At 38.2% G+C, this 23,258-nt stretch overlaps 1 pseudogene across 14 annotated transcripts in view; it reads right to left on the bottom strand.

Annotated features, from left to right (window-relative positions):
• The window catches only part of LOC143439766 (THO complex subunit 2 pseudogene), a 36,823-nt pseudogene that overhangs the window by 7,565 nt on the left and 6,000 nt on the right, over nucleotides 1-23,258 (bottom strand). The window contains exons 2-6 of one of the 14 annotated variants that reach the window (XR_013107797.1): nucleotides 22,964-23,044; nucleotides 14,248-14,424; nucleotides 8,019-13,312; nucleotides 5,368-6,652; nucleotides 1,745-1,903 (exon numbers count right to left, since the gene is read on the bottom strand). The product of XR_013107797.1 is annotated as a THO complex subunit 2 pseudogene, transcript variant X4 (transcript). Of the gene's footprint in view, nucleotides 1-1,744; nucleotides 1,904-5,367; nucleotides 6,653-8,018; nucleotides 13,313-14,243; nucleotides 14,425-22,963; nucleotides 23,045-23,258 lie in introns of all 14 variants that reach the window. The other 13 variants (XR_013107802.1, XR_013107801.1, XR_013107800.1 and 10 more) reach the window with 13 other exon arrangements.

A 23,258-nucleotide genomic window follows, 5' to 3' on the forward strand; every position in this document is an offset into this window, starting at 1 on the left:
GCAGAAGTGACCTTATTCATAAAAGCAGTAGTCACAACATACTTAATATAAAATACGGAGCAGTTTTGTATGGTCACAGTTTGAGTGACTTGAAAAAGGAAAAATAATAATGGATCATATGAAATATGTCGCCTTAATCCACAAGGGGAAAAAAAAATCCAGTGACAGAAGCTATATTGTACAAGTACACTTCTAGTATGCTAAATGCTCAAAGACGGAACAATTTCATTTACACTGAAAAAAAAATCCCTCTATTCCTCAATGTTTGATATATATGTTATTATATGGTTACTACTGTAAGTAGAAAACAAAAAACAAACATTATAACAATATAAATTTATTTTAATAGGATTTATTTTTCTCCACCAATATATGAATTCTATAGTTGACTATGATACTTATCAATGGCATTCATGAAGTTAGTCACTAAAAATGACCTGGACTCAAACACATGAAAAAACTGAACCAGCATATGAGGCTATCAGTGGTGGCATTTTATACCAGCTTCGTCTTAGGAGATCTCCTTCCCTCTCATCTCTCTCAGCTCTCTGCTACCTTCAACCTTCCTTAATGGCCCCCATCCCAGCTAAGTCTCTTTTCCGTTTCATGTTCCTTTGCCTACTTCCATTCATCAATTTTTTGTTTTGCTTTTGAAATGTATAAAGTATGGACTTGGTCACTCAGTGTGTAAGTCATATCAGAGGTGCAGTTGGCCTCCAGGGTAGACGTCCCCCTCTCCTAGGGCTCTGTCACGCCCAAGTACTTAGTACCTGCTTATTGTCTGTGATAATTGTCTGTGATATCATTTTACACTCAGTGACATTTTGTGTCTCACTGAAACTGCAGGACTATGTTGACAAATTCCCACTTTCTACATGCCATACTGAGAAAGTGAAATGATGCACTTAATGGTACCAAGATAAAATACCCAGCTGCAGAATTTTAATTTTTAAAGCTATCAGCCAGGTATTCAATGCCATTGCCTCCACTGTGGCAAGGGGCCACACCAGAAGCTGGCCTCCCAGAATCCACATAAGTTCTAACAGTGGCCTCAAAGACAGGACTGTGGTAAATGAAAATTCCTCTCAACTGCCAAATCTTTCATCCTTTACTACTTAACTTTTCAAGTGTGTTTTCAATAGAGCAGTACTGAAAGCCTTACCCTGTGACAGCCTTCATGTAAATTCAGAATAAAGTGATCTATGTATCTTAAGACATCTCTCAACAGCGCATTGTGGAACTGAGTCTGAAGACCATATCCAAAAACTGAGAATACACTGTCAAGTTACTGAGGAACTGCCTTGATGTTCATCTTAGTATCTTGGAAGTGATAGACATATTTAAGACAGTCTATTGACTTTTGTCAGTTATCTGACTATCATTCCTGATTTTCACAGGAATTATTAGGAAAAGCTTGCCAGTAATTACAATGCACTTTGATTCATCTTAGTAGTTCTAACTGGGGTAAATATATATATAACATGGTGTTTCACTGCTTACTGAATTTTCATAGAGTTATTGACCTTCAGAAATAAAGGTCCTAAAATTTAGTGATACTAATTTAGTCCCTAAAAGTAGCCTGCCCACAGAACCTGTGCCATCAGATCCAAGTCTCCATAGTTGTCTTCCCTGGTGTGTGAGTCAGGGATTACAGCACACAATGCTCTCAGTGAGAATTATAGAAAACAGAGAAAGGCACCTCCCTTTTCACTTTTTGTGTTTTTATATGAAATATGATAATTACCTTAGAGGCATTCTATGAGGGAGAGGAGAGATCATCATCTTTGAACAGGGTCGGGCACACAGAAGGAGCTGTACAAACCTCTCTTATCAACGATGTGAGATGAGGCAGCTTATCAGCAAAGGCAGCACAGATCCAGAGTGTGCTTATGCTTTTTAGGCACTAGAAAACAGATCATCAGAAACTATCCACACTGTCATAACATAGGAAAGCAGCTTTTAAGACTTGGTACTTTTTCTCTAAAACTGAATTTTACTAAATTCTTGTCAATGAAGCTAAATGGAGTATCTTCTGGGTAGAAACAAATAATCTGGTTGTCAAAAAAAAAAAAAAAAAAAAAAAAAAAAAGTATGCCCTGGTGTAATTTAGAAAATATAAATTTTTTGGATGACACAGTTTCCATAAAATGACCTATATAACCTCACAAAATCAGCACACATCATTAAAACAAGGACTTTGCCTTCAAAGATACACCTCAGGTCAGAGATAACAAGAGACAACAGGAGGGCCACTCTGAAACAGCCCGGGAGTTCTTAATTTCTTTAGATTCTCTTCAATAAGTCTAAGAATAAGTACCTTCATAAACACTAGCACAAGGTGTTTAAAGCATAGAAATCAAAATGACAAAGGCCTCTGTGAATATCTCCATGTACAAATATAAACTTAGTATCAGTAATCTAAACTAGACTTTATACCAGAAAAAAACATCCTCAGCAGCTCACACTTTAAGTAGCTCTAGGAGAAACATTATAGAGGGAAGAGACACCCAGCACAATCCTGCAACCCCAGGAGAAAACTGAAACAAAGGCAGATGGCACAGGGACAGGAGAGTAGTGTAAAAAGAAAAGAACAAGACCAGACAGAAGACCTTTTGACAGGGTAGGTGAGGAAGAATCTTCCATAGGTTCTTAAGTAATCAAGAGAAAGAAACCCTGGCAAGTGTCAGACGCAGAATCTGGCATCACAAAAACAGTATGAGAAGTGTGATCTGTGTGGGAACAGACACACAGAGAGTTTTCTGCACCTTGTAGCTTGTGAACAAGTGGGACCATCCCTCCAGAGGGCTCTTTCCTCATCCAATTTGATGGCTGGAGCAGGAGGCTCAGCAGTCTCTGTATTCTTTTATCCTAAGTCCCAATATCCTAAGTACCCAACTGGGAAAGCAATGGACCACCCTGAGAATCACAGGCCCAGGATCCTGGCTGTGATGTGGACTGGACATAGCCCATGGGATAAATACAGTGGTATGAATTAAAGATGGATTAAACTGAGAAATGTGGCTAGAGCTCTGAGGGGAGGAACAAATCCAGCCATCTGTGGACAACAAGTGAAGGCTCAGTGTAGAGTTCAGTTAGCTTTGGTTGCATCATCCTCTGCACTTAGTTTTCAATGGTTTTCTTCACTGCCTAAGCTTGGCTGTCCAAGAACTTGCTCTATAGACTGGCTTTGAACTCAAGAGATCTGCATGCCTTTGCCTCCTGAGTGCTGGAACTAAAGGCATGTACCACCATGCCTGGACCTAAGCTTTTCTCAAATTCCTTTCACAAGATCTTTATAAATTCTGGATTGTAGTTCATTCCAGACATACTCAAGTCAACAACTGAGAATAGCCATGACAACCCATCCCTTGTCAATCTGACACACAATCCTACTTCCATGTCCAAATGAAAACAAGTTATAACAATAAATTCTAACATGATATAACCATCCCTCATACAACTGCTAATGCATAAGTTTAGCTGAGTGGGATATTGCCCTGAGGTCACAACTCCCTTAATTCCATTTAATATCCTTAAATACAGGATTTAGCTTCATTCCACTTCCTGGTGCCCCTTTAATACTTGAACCATACATTTTGTAGTTTTTCATTTTAAGCTTGCTATACTTGATCAAAATGCTCTAAGAGTGACCCATAGGACAGTCTATCCTGGCTTCTTTGAGACCTTCCTTAATGTAACTAATCTGAATCTCTTCACCTTAGTATCTCAGTCAGACTCCCCAGAAAAGGGCAAAAAGCACCTACATTCTTCCCCAAAACACTGTAAGAACAACCTCCAGGAAACATACTAAAATTCTTCTCTTATAGCCCAAGAGTTCAAATCACCCTGAGCACCAATGTCTTTCATATTTCTACTAGAATGGCCAATTAAGCCCATTTAAAGTCATTGCTTTCCAAATCCAAAGTCCCAAAATCCACATTCCTTCAAACAAAACCATGGTTTGGTCTATCACAGCAAGACCCCAGCCCCAAGTCCCAACTTCTGTCTTAGTTATATCTTCCATTGCTGTGAAGAGACACCATGACCAAGGCAACTCTCAATAAAAGAAAACATTTAATGGGGTGTCAGGAGCCATAATGGGACAAGCTAATAATTAACAGGTGATCATCCTGAAATGGCTTGCCTTGGATTATTATATAATCTGCGACAAGTGAGCCCTTATTCAGCAAGGCTGTTAGGGACTTATTTTAGGAAGGATTCCTGCTACTAATATGCTTTTACTATTATTATTATTAAACATATGTAACAATCACTAAGCAATAGCACACCCCTTTGGAGCAGATCTGTGCAGATCCACGAAGATGTACTGTCTTCGTACATCTTGTGGTGATGCTATATAGACAAATAGATGATTTCTTAAGTCTTAATGATAATCCTGTAAGAATTCCTAAAATTAAAGCAATAATTATTAAGCTCTTTCATAGTCGGACTGCAACTAGGTCCTTTTCTGATAGTCAAAACTGCAATGAGAACTCTGCCAGTCTCCCACGTGTTAATTGCTCTTAGAAAGTAACCAGACTTTCTCCTACTCAGAGCACATTCCAAGAGGTTGTAAAACAATTAACCAAAAGTCATTAAAAGGGAACTAATGATTTATTATAGGTGCCAGGACAGAAGATAAAATATTGCCTGGGTTTATCTATACAAAACTTAGTTATGGTTTTAAACTTTCAGTGAACCTGTGGCGCTAGACAGGTGATGGATGTTTAGTCAGATAATTAATCCTAATGAATATGCATGTAAACATTCTCTGTTGTAACCATCTATTTTAATTTATGATTTGATTTTTGGTGTGAACTTCTGATGAACTTTGTAACATGTGATCATGTATTCTGAAAGATGTATAAGTACTGAGGACAAAGAGATGAGAGGCAGATAGAGAGATAGAATAGAATTTTTTCCCTTTCCCCAGATAGAGTAGAATTTTTCCTTTTCCACCGAGTAGTATCTTTCTGCTTTTCCCCTTAGATACCTTTCATAGGAAACTTTTTACAACTTAGTATTAAACATTGGAACTACTTTTGTAAGTGTCCTTTTCTTCCTGTGACTTCAGACTAGCAGGCATAAGTTAGAGCCCAGTAGTTCCTGCTGAGATACAGCAAAGGCTATTTACTTAATCCTTGGCTGTTTTTAGGATGAGGTGCTAAGTGCCAGAAACTGCAGTTTCTGGCCTCAGAGGATCACAGAAGGCAGATCAGCTACAGTAGCATAGTAACAGAGACAAGTAAACTTTTATTCTACAGCAACCCTAAATATCTCATAAGACCAAGTCTTACCCCTGCCGACACTCTTTCCCCTCTGCTACCTCAAGAACAACTGACAAGAAGAAGAAAGAAGGAGACTTACCCCCCACGCTGGGGCTGGCCCCTGGCAATGGGGCTGGCTTATGGTTTCAGTTCATTATCATCATGATGGGAAGCATGGCATTGTGCAGGCAGATTTGGTGCTGGAGGAGCCAAGAGTTCTACATCTTGATCCAAAGGCAGTCAGACAATCTCCTCTGAACTGGGAAGAGCCTGAGCATAGGAGGAGACCTCAAAGCCCAACACAACAATAAAACACTTCCTCCAAGGCCATGCTTCCTAATAGTGCCACTTCTCAGGGGCCAAGCATTCAAACACATGAATCTATGGGGGCCATCCCTATTCAAACCACACACAGAGGTGAATATTTGCTTTGAGGTTTTTTTGTTTATTTGTTATTAAAACAATACTTGAAGTGGCAAGATTTAGGGAACACTTGGGAGGTATCTTAATGCATTTTCCATTGTAAGATGGGCATGAAAAAGTTGAGGGTCAGAGGTAGAATGTTGCAGTTGGGATATCAGTGGTCTCCCTAAAGGACTAATGTACTATGACTTGGTCACACATTTTATGTAGCATTCAGAGGAAGAGCACTGGGGATGTGATTATATCCTGTGGTCTCTTTACCTTTCTCAATAGATTGATCTATTATATGAAAAAACATAATTCTAAGGACCTCAAATAGCTAAACTGATTATCTGGCAAAGCAGACTTCAAGTCTTCAGAACAGATAAAGTCTAGTAAATATGAATAAAGATATCAATTTTCTCAAGTTTTTTAAAAATAAATGTATATGCATTGAATCTGGTAAACTATGTAGGTCCTTTCATGACTAGGGAAAGGATTTGGTTGCTTTTACAACAGCAGATTTTAAAAGATCTGCTAGGCACTGTTTTGGGAACTGGGGGTACATGCCATCATCTTACTAAATGAAAGGACACAGAACAATCTGTCTTTCTATGTCTTACATATCCTAGGAGAGTCTCATTCGGTATTTGCTGAATCATTAAATCAAGTAAATAATAAGTAAATAATAGAATAAAGGAGAATAACTGCCACAAACATACAAACTCCTTTCTCTCATTCCTTAGCTATGTGACAATAAAACATACTCTATCTAATTTGCATCATTTATAAACAATACTGGCACTTACTTACCTTCTAACATTACTATGGAAGTTAAATAAATAATGTATGAAAGACCCAATCTGTTGCAAGGCACCTGCAGGATTTTCTATAGCTGGTACTGAACCACTCCTTTAAGGTAGAACAGTAACTTCAACTCACCATAGTCTACTTCTTCTACATTGGTAAATGCACAGCAGACCCTAAAGAAATACACAGATGATACATAAATTATCTTGTGCATTGAAGTTATGACATCAAATGAACAATTTTCAGGGGAAAATGAGTTCTTTGAAAGTCACTTTCAAATACCTTCCAGAAGTCCTCCGTTGAAGAAATGCACCCAATAAGTGACATTAAAATGTAATATTTGCCGTATTATATTTTAAATCATGTTGACTCATTTATACTCAATTCCTTTCCTTTATATGTTGTTTTTCTTAAATAATGGTGAGATAAATTCAAAAGATGATCATAAGCACATGACATACAATTTCTATTTGTCTAATGTTCTCATCTGAATTTCAAAAAAAACCTTATTATCGATGAACATAGCACATTCACCTATTTCTTATAATCAAAGCTAACATGGCCTTTAGAAAAACATCACACTTAAACAAAAGCCTGATTAATTTATATACCATTCAACACAGCATTTTGCTCATACTATGTATTATCTTGGTGTTATCTACTTTAACTGTGGATATGCTAGGGTTTAACTTTTAATTTTAATACTTAAAAATTACTATTCTATTAATGGATAAACAAAATATATAGCCATAAAAAAGGAAAAAATTATTAGTACACATTGAACATGTTGGGATGAAAGAACTCATACACAAAAGCTACAATACTGCACAACCCTGTTTATGCTATGTCCAAAATCAGCAAACACACTGAGAGAAAATATCAGTTGTTTCCAGGGTATAAAGGAAGGGTAGATTTCTAAGTGGACGCTAATACACTTGAGGCTTCTTCTGCAGATTAGAGAAATCTGAGACTACAGTTAGCGGTGACTTCACAATGTGACTAATATGCTAAAGATCACTCAACTGTGTGTACTTTAAATAGGTTAAGTAATCTCAACTTTTAAATTAAAACAGTAAATGTTCCAATAAATATCACGGTGTCCATGAGACTGTGATTAGGAAAGTAAGAAATAAGTTTTCTAAGATGAAGATGTCACCTTTGGAGAATTTCTGGGCAAGGGAAATTAAACCGTTTTAATAGCATTTAATAATTTATGGTGTGTGAAGGTCAGAGAGAAATCTGTGGGCGTCAGAGTTCTTTGCCTCCATCACGGAAGCACCAGGGTTCCAACTCAGGTGTCTGGGCTTGGTGGCAAGTACCTCAAGCCATGTGACAGACCTGGGAAATTGAGATGGCATATAAAAAGAAAAACATTGCTATTGTGGTTTATATGTATGACCTTTCTCACAAGCTGAAATTAAAGTTTTTGCAAGGAGATAAAACTGTCAGGTTAATCATACCAATGTTGTTAGTTATATTTTACACACAAATGCAGCCTTCTCTACACCAAGGTGCTCAGCTTAGAAAAGATTAACTCACCTTTCTAAGAAGGGTGATCCAAGACTCAGCTGGTAAAATTTCATAGATGCTGTTTCTAGGTGGTATTATTTCAAGAAAATATTGTACGCACAGGGATCTTGCTGCAAGGAACTGCCCAGAGGTGAAAATAATGTTCTGAAAGCCAGTGACTTTGCAATGTCTCAAGAAGATGGCAATGCATATTCATCTTCTGACTTAAAGTGATTCTCATAAGATAAACAGCACCAGAAGCTCTCAATTAAGGGAGATAGTGTTTAGAAAGTGACACACTGAGCTCTGGCATCCTCAGCTGGGAGACCTTCAGCTTAGAGGCCTGCCCACACTTTTGGCTGAGTCTTCATTATCTGTGCTTGTCTGAGGACTTATGATGTTTCTTCTCTTCCTTGTCTCCAGAACTGTCCCATTTCTCTTTCTTCTCTACCTTTTCCTTATCATGTCCCGACTCCTTTTTCCCACTGGATATTTTATCTATCTTTTCAGGTTTAAATGAATCACCTTTTTCTTTGCCTGAGGATTTTGACTTAATTTTTTCTTTGTCTTTCTCATTTGGATAAAGAGACTCACAGGGACTTTCACTTTTGTGTTTAGAAACCCCCAATATTCCATTTTCATCTTTCCGCCTCTTGATTAAGTCCAGAGGTGCCTCTCGGTCATTGTTTGAATAGTCTCTTTTCCTCTCTTTCCGGTCCTTTTCCTCTTTTTTCTCTCTTTCTTTGGACCTTTCCCTTGACTTGTCCAAATCTTTCTTGTCTGCTTCTCTCTCTTTACTCTTGCACAATGGTGGTGGAATATGGTTGATATAGAGCTTTGCTGAAGACTCCTTGAGTTTGACAAGACTGTCCTTTATTGTGGAAGAGTGTGATGGAGAAGGATGGGAATCAACCTTTCGACGTTTTTCTCTTTCAGGTTCTGTGATATCTATTCGGGAAACAGGTGATTTCAAGGAGCCAGAAAGTGGTGCTTTTTCTCCTCCTTTAACATTCTCTTTTGACTTCATTTCCTTTGCTAAATCTCTTTCTCTTGAAGGCTCTTTCTCTTTTTCCCTTTCTTGAGTGGATTTTGATTCTACATTGGGGACAATAATCCTGAATTTCTCGTCTTTAGTTTTTTCTTCCTTTTTTAATTTTTCTTTGTCTTTATCAGATTTAGGCATTCTTTCTTTGGCTTCTCTTTTTTCATCTTTATTTGGCTGTTCTTCCTTGGGTTTTTCTTTACTGTCTTTACAAATTACCCTTGCCTCTGGAGTAGCAGCTGGAGTCTTTTCTTTTTTCTCTTTTTCTTTCTCTTTGCCCTTTTCTCTGTCATTTTCCTTAACAGCTTTGGTGTTAGAGCCACTGTTTCCATTGCTTAAATTCCCTTTTGGTGTGACACTGGAAGCTTTATTCATAGCTTTCACAGCACACTGAGATCTTTCTCGTGACTTGTCGACCTCCTCAGCACTGCTCTCATCTAATTTAGACATACTTCCTATGGATAAAGGCAGCCCACTACAAGGCCCATTTGGTTGTACACTGGTGACAGCATTTCTTGGAGGAGGGTCTTTGTGATGAAATTCATTTTCAGGTATCATGTATGACTTTCTACTTTTCAGCTGCCCAGAGTAGACCATTGCTAGTGCATAGAGATCTGGTTTCTTTTCTTTCTCTTCTTGGCAGATTTTATGCACTCTTCTTTCCAATGCCTGACCCAGATTTAAAACCTTGGGGTACCATGGTAGTATTTTTGTTAGTACAATCAAGATATTCCTGATATGAGTATATTCACCTGTTTCTAGGCAATGTACTGATGCCTTGGTTAGTTTGTAATGCCATTTATGTACAACATGTCGAAAATTCTCATAATCTAACTGATCAGCTTTATTTCCACCATCAAATCCAGTTGCTCGTAATATAGTAAGGAATCCTGGATAGTTTCCACATTCCTTCTCATAGGTGGATCTGTCGCTGTGCCATCTAGTCACAGTCTCTAACATGCAGCAAAGAAATCTCCCATATCGACTAGCTTCATTTTCAGTAAAGCTAGCAACCATGTAAATTATGTCTGAGAAAACTCGGTCATAGCAAAGAAGTGTGGAGAAATTTGGAGTTTTCTGTTGATGAACTAACTCAACAAAATGAGCACAGTAAACAGAATCAATTGCTGAAAAAATACATCGAGGAAATATACACAACTGGAGAAATTTTGTGATGGTCTCATTTTTAGTAGATTTTGCTAAGAGCCAGTTGTCCTTTTCCAATTTCAGTCTGTGGAGCACTCGCTGTACATGCTCCATCTGTTTTTTTTCTTCTTCAAGAAGCTTGTCTTGCAGGGCAGTGCAGCGCTCTTTTTCCTTTTTCTTTTTATTTAAAGGCATTTCCTGATTATCATCAACCGCTTTCATCTGGATCTTCAGTTTATTGACTTCCCGTTCATAACTGGAATGTGGAACTACAAGGTCATACATGGTCAGAGACCAGAATGTGGTATAGAATTGAGGGCTGATATCTTCCCAGACTTTGGAGATGTGTAATGAGACCACTGCTTCATGGACAGGAGCCATCACCATCTCACATGACGTGATGTACTTATGAACTTTATGTTGCTGCTTACTACCCTTTTCTGATTTCTTAAGTTCATCATACTTTGATGAAATATGGTGTGCATACATTGGCCGAGACAGAAAAAATGCTGCATCATGGGGTGTATGAAATTCATTACAAAGCACATCAATTGAAGGTACTCTCTTTATGTAATCATCTGTGCTTAGATTTGATGCTAAAAACCCACCGAACTGTACCAAGGTATCATGACACTGGTCATAGAGCTTTCCTACAAGCTTCAAATGTTTCTCTCCACCTTCCTGAAAGATCACCCCATTCCTCTGCTGCGCCATGAGCAAACAAAGAGGAAGGGCAAGATCATGGTCCAGTAGTGCATCCTTTAATCTCTGAGAGGACTTTTTAGTGTTTCTAATCTGCCCAAAATATCCACCTTCAGCTTTCAGTTGCTCCCCGCCTGTCATAGCCTCAAGCTGCTCCATTGTCATTTCCTCTGTAACTTCTATCCCTGCCATTTTTTGTACCACTTCTTTCAATATAAGCAGGTCAAAACTTTTGCCTGCTTTTAACTGATTGGCTACATACTGAAGAAGACCAGCAAGATCAATTGGGTATTTACGAAAAACTGCACCACAGAAACTAGCCAGACTCTGAAGCCAGCTGGAGATGGTTGTGTCATCATGTTTCATCCTTTCTTTTTCTGGATTAGCTAGTGCTTCAATGATACAGTAGGCTAAAACATCATAATTCAACGCAGTGAGGTATTTCAATGAGTCTACCACAGGGGTTATTAAGTTATCATACTTCTGTATTTGTGACAAGATATAATCAAACAAAATGGTTGGATTACTGTGGCTCAATTTCCCAATCTGTCTTCCTGAAGGCTTTACATTTTCCTTGGTTAGACGCTTCATGATGTATTTGGCTCTGTCTATTGTATGAGCTTTAACTTTCACTAAAAGTGGATGGCTGTTGTAAGTCTCATTCTTCCACTGTCCATATAAGCGGTATCTATGCTGATAAGGAAATGTTTTAAACATTCCCCATAGTTCCTCGGACATGCATGCATTGCAATCCATTAAAGAAAGAGAAGGAAGCAGTACCTGGTCAGTAATGCTAAGCAAACAACTAAGTATAGTTTCCATTTTCTCTTTATTTTCTTGTTTCCCATCAGACTGAAATTCCTTCATAAATGACTTGCCTATGCGCACCACCTTTGCAAATAAGATGGGATCATGAGAAAGGTGAGGACCAAGGTAACAAATCATACTGAATACATCTTTCCTTAAGTCTTCAAAGCTCTCTGCTTGCTTTGGTGCCTTCTTGTTTTGTAAAGCATTGACAGGTGAGCCTTTAGCACCTTTAGGAACACCAACTCTTCGGTAAATAGGCTCAATAGTTATGTGTATAAGATTGCAAATAGCAAGGGCTATTACTTTATGTGATGTGGCATAGTATGGAGGCATCCTGTCCATAATACTCTGTGCATGTTGCCAATCACCGATAATTAATAAGGCTTCCAATAACCCAAGTTTTTGGTTGTCAGGTGCCTTCTCTACCTTATCATCTTTTTTCTTTTCTTTCTCTCGCTCATCACTTTTTTCAGAAGGCAATACAACCATTGTAAGTTTTTTAACAATTTGCTTAGCTTCCACAATTTCTCGTTTGTATTCATTCATAATGCAGCTATCAGCTGGAAGAAGGTGCACATAGAGATCATCCAAATCGATAAGGTTAAACTGAAGGAGCACTGCCGCAGCTCTATACAAGGATGATGGAGTCTCACCATTTGGCTCCTGGTAAAACTTGAATTTGAACCCAAGAATATGACACAGTGTCTGTGGTTCACACATACTCATGTAAGCTTCTAATAAAGATATAAAGAAATCATGGTGTTCTGGTCTGCATTCAAACACTTCTAAAATGATATCCAAAACTCTATTGGGATCTAGATTAAAGCATCCTATTAAAGATTTGAGAATTTCTAAGATTAAATCACTAGTGATATTTCCAGATAAATCTTGCCCTAATTCAACAATTAGCTTGGCATAACCTTCATTTTCTTCTCTTAGCAAATTGAACTTCTGCTGTTTATAGAAGAGTTTTGTTTTGATCTTAACTGATTTTTGATTGAACTGCTGCGATTGTTTGATAAGGCCTAATGATTCCAATGTTTCTGGATCCAAGCGTTCCTTTAGAACTGTGTCTGAAACTAAATATAAACATGCTAATATCAGCTGTGTAAAATGATCTCTTTTGCTTTTTTCTTCTAGACAATTCGTCTCAATATCTAATATGCAGAATATATCAGCAAGAATAAACGAAATATCTTCTCGAAATTCACTGATGTCATTAAGAACATTTGAGGCCTGTTCCGGCTTTAAAGTTCCTTTAATGACATGGTATGACAACTCATAGAGTGCTTGTTGGAAATCTCTACAAGCCAAAGTGTCACGGCTTTTACTTTCACTGAGAATCCGGCATAAACGTAAAAACTCGCCTTTCCCAGATTTCTCCCAGGTCTTGATCCACTCCGCAGGAACTACTACAGTTGTTGAGGCCATCGCCATCTTTTCTTCCCTAGTAACAGAGCCTGGATGTGCAGTCCGCACTTGCACACTAACACTCTTGCTTCCAGGAGGTCCAAGGAAAGATCTGCCCACATCGAACACAGAGACGTTCCAAAGGGTTCTAGTGTTGTTTTTCTGGTTCAGGATCGGGAAGCAGGGAGTGTTGGATGCTCAATGCTGTAGGTCACTGAAACAAGAAGAGAACCAAATAAGCTTCCAGAAGGCAGTAGGTTCATGAGTTCCCTAAGCCAAATGCCTCTATCGGGGAGCTGCTGTTAATGAGGGGCATGTATCTACCCAGATCTTCTAATATTCTCTCAGTCTTACCTTCTTTCCCCATCATTTTTCTAGGTATTACTATCTCTTTGGCTTACAAATTCCATAGTCTTCATATAACTTATTTAAAACACCTGACTCTCGACAGGCTATGGCTGCTGAGGTGGTTGTCTTCAGAATTCCACATTAGCCGTGCCATTTCCTCATACTGAACCTGTGCTTGATCTGCTTACTCTCCCTACAAACACTAAAAGATGAGTCTCAGTTCCCCAGGTGAATTCTCCATTCTTCTTGGTTCAGTCTTTCCCGGAGAAAGAATGACTCCTTCCTGACTACCACCTAAGATCCTCTGATTTCTGTGGCCATGGCTACCGAAAAATCTTGTTTTCCCTGTAGCTACACCATTCCAGTTTTATCTGGTCCCCCTCAGGCCTGGAAGTGTTAACTTCCCCCAAATGCCTCTAGAGTACACGCAACTCTACCACATCACTTTAGTTAGTACATTGGTTCGTTATCTTTTTCCTTTCCAGAGAAGGCTGACTGACAAATACCAACTTGCCTCCTGTCAATCAAATCCTGTGTGGAAATCTCTAACCCAAGCCACAAACACTCTTCAGTTCATACTGAATGAACCAAGGAGGAGACAGGAAGATAACATGAAGATACAGGTTTGACATATGGCTGGCCATGTACCTACTGAATCTAAATGAGCTTCAATTTCCTCTTCTAGAAAACAGAACAATTATTTACTTGATAGACTTTCCTGATATGGAAATAAAAATAATTAAAATTTATCCAGGAGTCATTATTTCCATTTGCAAGATAAAAACCATAAATATTACCTACAGTTCATTTGTCCCTGTAGAAGAGCTCATAGTAGCTCCAGGTATCTTGCCCATCCAGTTCTCATGGAGGAACAGACACAGATACTATGCCCTCTGCAGAAGTCTTGTGTGAATCTAGAGCAGCAGTTCTCAAGCTGTGGGTCATGACCTCACCTTTGGAGGTTGCACATCAGATAACCTGTGTATCAGATATTTATATTACAATTCTTAACAGTTATGAAGGTTTCATGGCTGGGGTCACCACAACATGAGGAACTGTGTTAAAGGGTTGCAGCATTAGGAAAGTTAAGAACCACTGCCATAAAGTCAACAGAAGGGTGAAGAGTTGAAGGAGTAAGACCTGACAATGATTAAGATTACTTCAAATAATGTAAAACTATAATGGATGAACTATTACTAATCGTAATAGGGTTTCTTGTGAGTTTATTGCTAAAAATGATTTTTAAAATATTTTTATTTCTAAATATTGTAGACATGTGCAAGTATACACAAATATATACATTTTAAGCACTGATCTTAAAATGTTTCCTTTTCCTTTCATGTTTTAAACTGTTTCTGTTGCTGAAATTCTCAGGGTCTGTTGGACCTTTCACAGCTTTTAGAGGAAACACATAGCTCTGCTTGGTTCCAGCACCCTCTGCTGCATAATCAGAGAAGCTTATAGCTTGGTTATTTAAAAGACCTAAATTCACCCTATGTGAGCCCAGACCCTGCCCTAAGCCAGATTCTAGGAAATCCCACATATGAGTGAATGACAGTTGCACACAAGTCAGGAACAGCTATTCTGTGTGTCCAAGGTAGAAAGCATTGGACACATGCTAGATCTGATGTCAAACAATTTATATGCCAGCTGTACTCCATCTTGAATATCTATTTGCCTCTGGCTGAATGTGTTCCTGTCTTGGAATCTAGAACAGCAGTTAACACTCCTGAGGTTAACCTGAGTTTTATTGAAAGTGAGAATAAGGTCATTAAGAGCTTCAGTGCAGCCCAAACAAACAAATGTTAATGCATTTGCATAGTGTCAATTGCAATGGAAGGTATCAATTCATTTCTTTCTAGTTGGAAAAATCCCATGTACTCTAAATTAAATACACTCTAAAGGACAAAGTAAGAGTGTGAAATAACGTTAAATGAAAACCAAAAAGAATACTACTAAATGTCAGGTAACAGATACATGTATCACAGATATTATTCTTTATTTAACTCTTGTTTTAACACTTGAATTTCCACTTCTCCACAATGAAATCCAAAACAATATACACCAAAACACAAGTCATTAAAACAGGCAGCACTTAAATTAATAAAAGCAGCATTCAAACACAAACACAATCAATCACTTCAAAATAGCTAGTATAGCATAGACATCTTCATTGTTCCTTCCTTTGAAACATATATGTATATTTAATAATGCATAAGTTATAAAATTGTATTTTGTAAATGTATTGTAAGAAAAGGAAAATGTAAAACAAAAACAACAGATTAATGATTACAAGGCACGTAATATGAACAGATGAAATACTAGATGACCAAGTTTCAATAATTAGTTAAAAATAAAAAAGGCATATTTAAAACTTTTATGATCATTTAAAATGGACACATTATATAAAAAATAAAGAAATCTTAAAAAAAACTTTAAGAATAAAATGATTTTTTAAACAAGTTAAGTGATAAGTATACTCATTAGATAAAATGATATCGAATACTGATTTTTATACAAGCTATTTTATATTGATGCCAGAGAGATGATTCAGTAGTTAAAAATCCTTGCTGTTGCTTCAGAGGACCTGACTGAGTTCCCACCAGTCATTTCCAGTGGCCCACAACTACACATAACTTAAGCTCTTGAGGATCTGATACGTTGTTCTGGTCTCCCTCACACACACATATCACATACAGATACATGAAAATAAAAAGTAATAAAATATTTTAAAACAATTCAATATGTTATCATAAAATAGTGATTTGACTACAATGAATTCTTAATATATTGAACAAAGCAGCAAGGCATTTTTTAAAAAAGACATTTAAAAAACACCTGCTAGTAGCATATGGAAAATTAACAAAGCCACACTATCAACAACTCTTTCAATCTTGACATGGTATTTATGTAAAGGAGTTAGACATTTATAAACATTTATATATGTAACTCAACATATATAAAAATCAAACTACATATATCCTGGGTATCCCTAGACTCCAATTTTGAAATATGAATTTACTACAAAGTCTGAAAAGTTGTTTATTGTTGATTAAACAAATGAAAATGCCCAAATTAAAAAAAAACATACAACACAAACTTTATTTCATGCACAAAAATACTACAACATTGCATGAAATTACCTTGTAAACAACACACATAAGAACTTGGGTCCAATTTTCGAGATATATCAAGTATATGCAACTATATTAAAATTTGGGGAAAGTCCAAAAATCCCAAATACTTCTGGTTCTAAGTATTATAAAGGAAGGACAGTCAATCTGCATTATACCAAAAAAGATCACTCACATCTTTCTTCAAGTATCTGTGCAAGATTTATAAAAACTCATCATGTTAGGTCATAAAGAGAACACAAGGAAATCCCTACAGTTGAAAATCAATAGGGTAGATATTTTTTAAGAGCATGGTTATAAGAAACAGACACATGGAAGATGCTACAGGAAGACAAGAGGACTAGAGTGATGATAAAGCTACACAGCAAGGACACCAAGGAGTGCCCCAATACTGAACACTAGACAGAGGCCAGAGAGGTTTCCCTTCTAACCTTAGTAGATAGCAAAACCTTGCTGGGACCTTTGGGACATCTATCTTCCAGAACTCAAGACACAATAAATTCCTATTGTAAGCCAAACACAAAGCAAATAAATGCAAATAAAAACAAAACAATGAAAGACAATATGCATATGTCATGTTCTAAATTTAATAAAAGGATAATCAAGAAACATATGCAAAATTAAGCTACTCAAATTTAAAAAATTCATAATAGTTCATGTGTCAAAGAAACCTCAAATGCTATAAAAATTTGTCTTCAGTGAGAAAACAGAAGCTCCTACATATCTTCATCTCAGAGCAGAGATCTCATGTCATGAAATGAAACTGTCTCTACACAGAAAACCAAATTTCTTTAGCTGACTTGGATTGTATCGCATTCCACAGAAACGTGTAGACAAAAAATAAGTGCACATATTTGAAGGCATTCTATGGACTAAATATAGCATATATGATCACAGAGTACATGTAAGTTAAACAATTCCTAGGCTTGGGCATATTTAAATGTTCTTTCAGGAACAGATCTGTGTATGAATAGGTAAGAAACAATACGGAGCAGAAGAACAGAAATGGGCAATGGATGTAACAGTGAGGGAGCAGCTCTTTATGCCAGGACTATAACATTCAAGCTTCGCTCTTCCCTTTCTGTGAGGATGACAGATACATGAAGAAGCTACCTGGCAATCTGGGGTGAAGACATCTGTCAGAGTGGGCCCAGAATATCAGCACAGCTGAAGGGGGTAGCTTCGCCTAGATGCCTACAAAGCTCCCTGATATGACTCCTGAGGTTATCTACAAGGATGAAGAATGATAATGATTTTACTCTGCTGTCCAGGAGTTAGACACCTAAACTTTCTCCTCCTAAGCCACATGTAACCTTTCTTTTAAAATTCAGCTTTAGCAAAGAACTCTGTGAAATCAGGAAAGTAAGAACCCTAGGACCCATTCTTGAGATCTTATCACCACCACATTAACAGCAGATTACTTATCTACCATTATTTCCCAAATGGTATCTAATTACTCTGTAATGTTTTCAAAGAGTTTTAAAAGTCAGTGTAGACAAAATGTCCCTTAGGCATTTTGCATCCACTGAGCCCCAATTCTTAGCTATAAATTTCATCTTGTCCATTCCAAACTAGAGTTAAGTCTACTCACCCTGTCTTCACTGCAGACCCTACTGACATGCTTCTATATAATGGTCTTGAAAAAAGTCTACAGTGCTTTCAACACATGTCTAACAAACTTTCCCAAAGGTCTTAAGGTAAAAGGAAGGTACCATTTCATCTGGAAGTCTTTCTGAGAATCACAGTGAGACTGGGGTTCAAGTGTTTATGAGGATTACTTAAGGTGATTCAAGATCACATAGTGAAATTTTCATCTGTTGCTTACAGATTTTAAAATTTATCTTGAAGATGATGTGGATATAGGTTATCAAATGAAAGCAGATATTTAATTTAGAAGCAGTGCCCAGGATCCTGAACGATATAAGAATAGGGATTTCCATTTCAGTTAGGATCCACAAGGGATTCCAAGTCATCCACTTAATTTTTCTTTTTCTTCCTTTCCCTCCCTCACCGTTTTTTGTTTTGTTTTGTTTTGAGACAGGGTTTCTCTGTGTAGCTTTGGTTGTCCTGAACTAGCTCTGTAGACCAGGCTGGCTTCAAACTCACAGAAATCTGCCTGCCTTTGCCTCCTAAGTGCTAGGATTAAAGGCATGTGCAACCAGCAACCAGCAAGTATTACCCAGGCTACCCTGGAATTCACAATCTTACCTCTGCATGAGAACTCCTACCCAAATATGCCACCACAGCTGTTATCCTCTTTTTTAGTTGTTGTTTATTTTTCATTTATTTACTTTTATTGGATATTTTACTTATTCAATTTTAAATGTTATCCCCTTTCCCAGATTGCTCTCTGGAAACCCCCTAACCCATCCTCCCTCCCTCCCTTTGAGTCTACGAGGGTGCTCATGCGCCCACTCCTGCTTCTCCACCCTGGCTTTCCCCTACACTGGGGCATCAAGCCTTCCCAAGACCAAGGACCCCTCTTGCCATTGATGTCTGACAAGGCCATTCTCTACTACATATACAATTGGAACCATGGGACCCTCCGTGTGTACTCTTTGGTTGGTGGTTTAGTTCCTGGGAGATCTGGGAGAGGGCGGTATGGTTGGTTGATATTATTGTTCATCCTGTGGCTTGAGCCTTCAGTCCATTTTCTAAGTCCTCCATTGGGACCCTGTCCTCAGTCCATCAGTTGGCTGCAAGCATTTGCCTCTGTATTTGTCAGGCTCTGGGAGCGCCTCTAAGGAGACAGCTATATCAGGCTCCTGTAGGCAAGCACTTCTTGGCATCTACAATAGTGTCTGGATTTGGTGTCTATACTCAGCTATTAAAAACAGTGACTTCTCCATATTTCCTCCTGTATTTTGTTGCTCCTTCTAAGGACTGAAGCAGCCACATTTTGGTCTTCCTTCTTGAGCTTCACATGGTCTGTGAACTGAATTGTCTAGTCTGTGCATTTAGGCTAATATCCACTTATCAATGAGGGCACACCATGTGTGTTCTTTTGTGACTGAGTTACCTCACTCAGGATGATATTTTCTAGTTCCATTCATTTGCCTATGAATTTCATGAATTCATTGGGGTTTTTTTGTTCATTTGTGTTTGCTTTGTTCCCCTTTTTATATTTTTTATTGGATATTTTCTTTACTTACATTTCAATTGTTTTCCCCTTTCCAGGTCTCCCCTTTGAAAACATCCTATCCCCCTGCTTCTATGAGGGTGTGCCTGCAAAAACCCACCCACTCCTGCCTTCCTGCACTGGCATTCCCTTACACTGGGGCATCAAACACCCTCAGGCCCAAGGGCCACTCCTCCTACTGACTTCCAAAAAAGCCATCCTCTGCACCAGATGCAGCCAGAGCCATGGGTCACTCCATGAGTACTCTTTGGTTGGTGGTCTAGTCCCTGGGAGCTCCCAGGGCCTGTTGACACTGCTGCTCCCTCCCCCCATAGGGCTGAAAACCCCCTCAGTTTTTTCAGCCCTTCTCCAACTTCTCCACCAGGTACCCCATGTTCACTCAAATGGGTGGTTGCGAGCATCTGCCTCTGTATTTGGCATGCTCTGGCAGAGCCTATCAGGAGACTGCCATATAAGGATCCTGTCAGAAAACACGTCCTAGCATCCACTATAGCATGAAGGTTTGGTGAATGTACATGGGATAGATCCACAGGTGGGGCAGTCTCTAGTTGGACTTTCCTTCAGTCTCTGCTCCATACTTTGTCTCCATATTTCCTTGAGAATTTTGTTCTCCCTTCTAAGAAGCACTAAAGCATCCAGACTTTGGTCTTCCTTCTTGGGCTAAGGTCTGTGAAATGAAACTTGGGTATTCTGAAGTTTTGGCCTAATATCTACTCATAAGTGAGTGCATACTGTGTGTTTCCTTTTGTGACTGAATTAACTCATTCAAGGGGATATTTTCTAGCTCCATCCATTTGCCTAAGAATTTCATGAAGACATTGTTTTTAATAGTTGAGTTGTACTCAACTATGTAAATGTACCACATTTTCTGGATCCATTCCTCTCTTGAAGGACATCTGGGTTCTTTCCACCTTCTATTATAAACAAGGCTGCTATGAACATAGTAGAGTATGTGTCCTTGTTATATGTTGAAGCATCTTTTGGGCATAAACCAAGGAGTGGTATAGCTGCATCCTCAGGTAGTACTATGTCCAATTTTCTGAGGAACCACCAGACTGATTTCTAGAAGGGTTGTACCAGCGTACACTCCCACCAACAATGGAGGAATGTTCCTCTTTCTCCATATCCTTACTAGCATCTGCTGTCACCTGAATTTTTGATCTTAGCCATTCTGATTGGTGTGAGGTGGAATCTCAGGGTTGATTTGATTTGTATTTCCCTGATGATAAAGGATGTTGAACATTTCTTTAGGTGCTTCTTGGCCATTTGAGATTCTTGAGTTGAAAATTCTTTGTTTAGCTCTGCACAGCATTTTTAAAAATAGGGTTATTTGGTTCTCTGGAGTTGAACTTCTTTGAGTTCTATAGCCCTCTATTGGATGTAGGGTTGGTAAAGATCTTTTCCCAATTTGTTGGTTGCCATTTAGTCCTACTGAAACTGTCCTTTGCATTACAGAAGCCTGGCAATTTTATGAGGTCCCATTTGTCGATTCTTGATCTCAAACTATAATCCATTGATGTTCTGTTCAGGAAATTTTCCTCTGTGCCCATGTGTTCAAGGCTCTTCCCACTTTCTTCTATTAGTTTCACTATATCTGGTTTTATGTGGAGGTCCTTGATCTGCTTGGACTTGAAAACACATAAAAGCTTACCTTTCAAACAAACATGGTTCATTGTTCCAAATGTTAATTTGAACATATTTTTTCTAGACACTGAAGATCATGAAAGAGTTCCTTTTGGGCATTAAAATGTCTTAAAATATACATACATAAAATGTACTTCTGGTAAGTATATATCCATGAGGCACATAAAGTGACTTCAACCCTAATGAATGGATTATAAATACAACTCACAATGGAAAGTTGCTTGAGGGAGCATATATGTACGTATGTATAGACTGACAGGTATTCTGCACTGAATAAAGTTGTATCCCGGAGGGCAAAACAAAAATTTAAACAATCACTCCCATAGATCAGTGATGATAAAGGAAAAAACAAGCTAGCTCTTCATGGGTATTTTTTTCTGAATTCTGTTTCTTGTGAGTAATTGCAAGCATGCATTTATCAATGCAAAGCCCCGAAGTCTGGGCATGCACTGCTAAATGGTACCTATCGCTCACTCAGTGTTTATCTATGAGCTGTCGTCTACAGTCCTTATGCTTTTGTTATTTTCAAGGAGTCTTTGCTATCTCTAGTGGTACCCACCTTAGCTTCTCAAATATCTGTTACTCACAGGCATTAACCACACCATGATTCTTCTCCAAGAAACATCCTCTAGTTATTTCATCAAACACTAATAGACTAAACAGAAAGATTTTATGGTTGCAACTAAAACTCTAAATCAGTGAGCACTACAAAGGTGAGATTATAAAGGTAGGCCTGATTTAATCACATAAATTCCTTTAAAGGCAAGAACTAGAAATCAGAGAAACCCTACTTTTCAGAAGAACTCAACTTGTTTTGAAGGTGAAAGGGATCACTTAGGAAAACCTGCTGGAAGCCTGAAGAAGTTAGGGCAGCTGGGCTAGTAGACAACCATCATAGGTGACAGGGACTTTAGTGCTAATATCAAATGTAATTTGATTCCACCTACAACTGGACTCTGATTGGAAGCAGTTTCAAGTACAATTCTTTAGCTGAGTCCAGATGGCTGACACCGATTTGGTCTCTGGGAATCTAAACAGAGCCTAGATTAGCTTTAAGTCTTGATCACAAAAAAAAATGTTACAGAGTAGATGTTGTTTTCATATACTTAGTAGTAATCTATTATTTTATAGTGAAAACAAATACAATTCGCCTTTCCATAACATGACTCTCATGTTCAATGGAAGTGTGTCATATTGTGGAATACCAGTACTAAACTTATGTCCTACCCAGTGACTCCAAACTTCTTGCCTCAGCTGCTTCAGTCTCCACAGAACATTCTACCTGCTAATTTCTGGCTTTACTAGGATGATGAAATGTTTTCTAGATAACTCTCTTGCTCTAGTCCTCAATCTTAGCAGGACTATATCCTAGAGTTTATTTAATTTACCTTTATAAATGAGAAAGCCATATTTACTGTGGTTTTCACTTATTGGGGTAATTTTTTTGTAATTTTGCACCGTGTAAAGGTTGTCTTTGTGTTATTCAGATGTTGATTTCTGTACCAGCAGAGAGTTGCTGAGCACTGCTCAGGTCTCTGGTATTACTGTTTTTATGGATTATCACCTGCCTCAGTATTTTGAAAATACAGAATTCCCTTACCTTCTGACTGGTTTAATAAAGAACTGATGACCAATAGCTGTGTCAGGAGAGGAAAGGCGGGACTTCCAGCACAGAGAGGCTCTATGGGTAGAATCAGATGAGAGAGTGTGACACCAAGTTGCAGGGACTGAGAAATAGGTAATGGGGTAGGTAGGGCATGGACTAAAATAAATGAGTTAATTAAGTAAGACTTAGGTCCAGTGGGTGACAACCTGGAAGCTTACAGTAGACACAGAATGACAAGAGCAGACAAGATTTACCGTGCACAAATGCAGATGCAGAAGCCTGTTGAACA

The sequence above is a fragment of the Arvicanthis niloticus genome, chromosome 27 (assembly GCF_011762505.2).
Source record: "Arvicanthis niloticus isolate mArvNil1 chromosome 27, mArvNil1.pat.X, whole genome shotgun sequence".
Taxonomy (NCBI): domain Eukaryota; kingdom Metazoa; phylum Chordata; class Mammalia; order Rodentia; family Muridae; genus Arvicanthis; species Arvicanthis niloticus.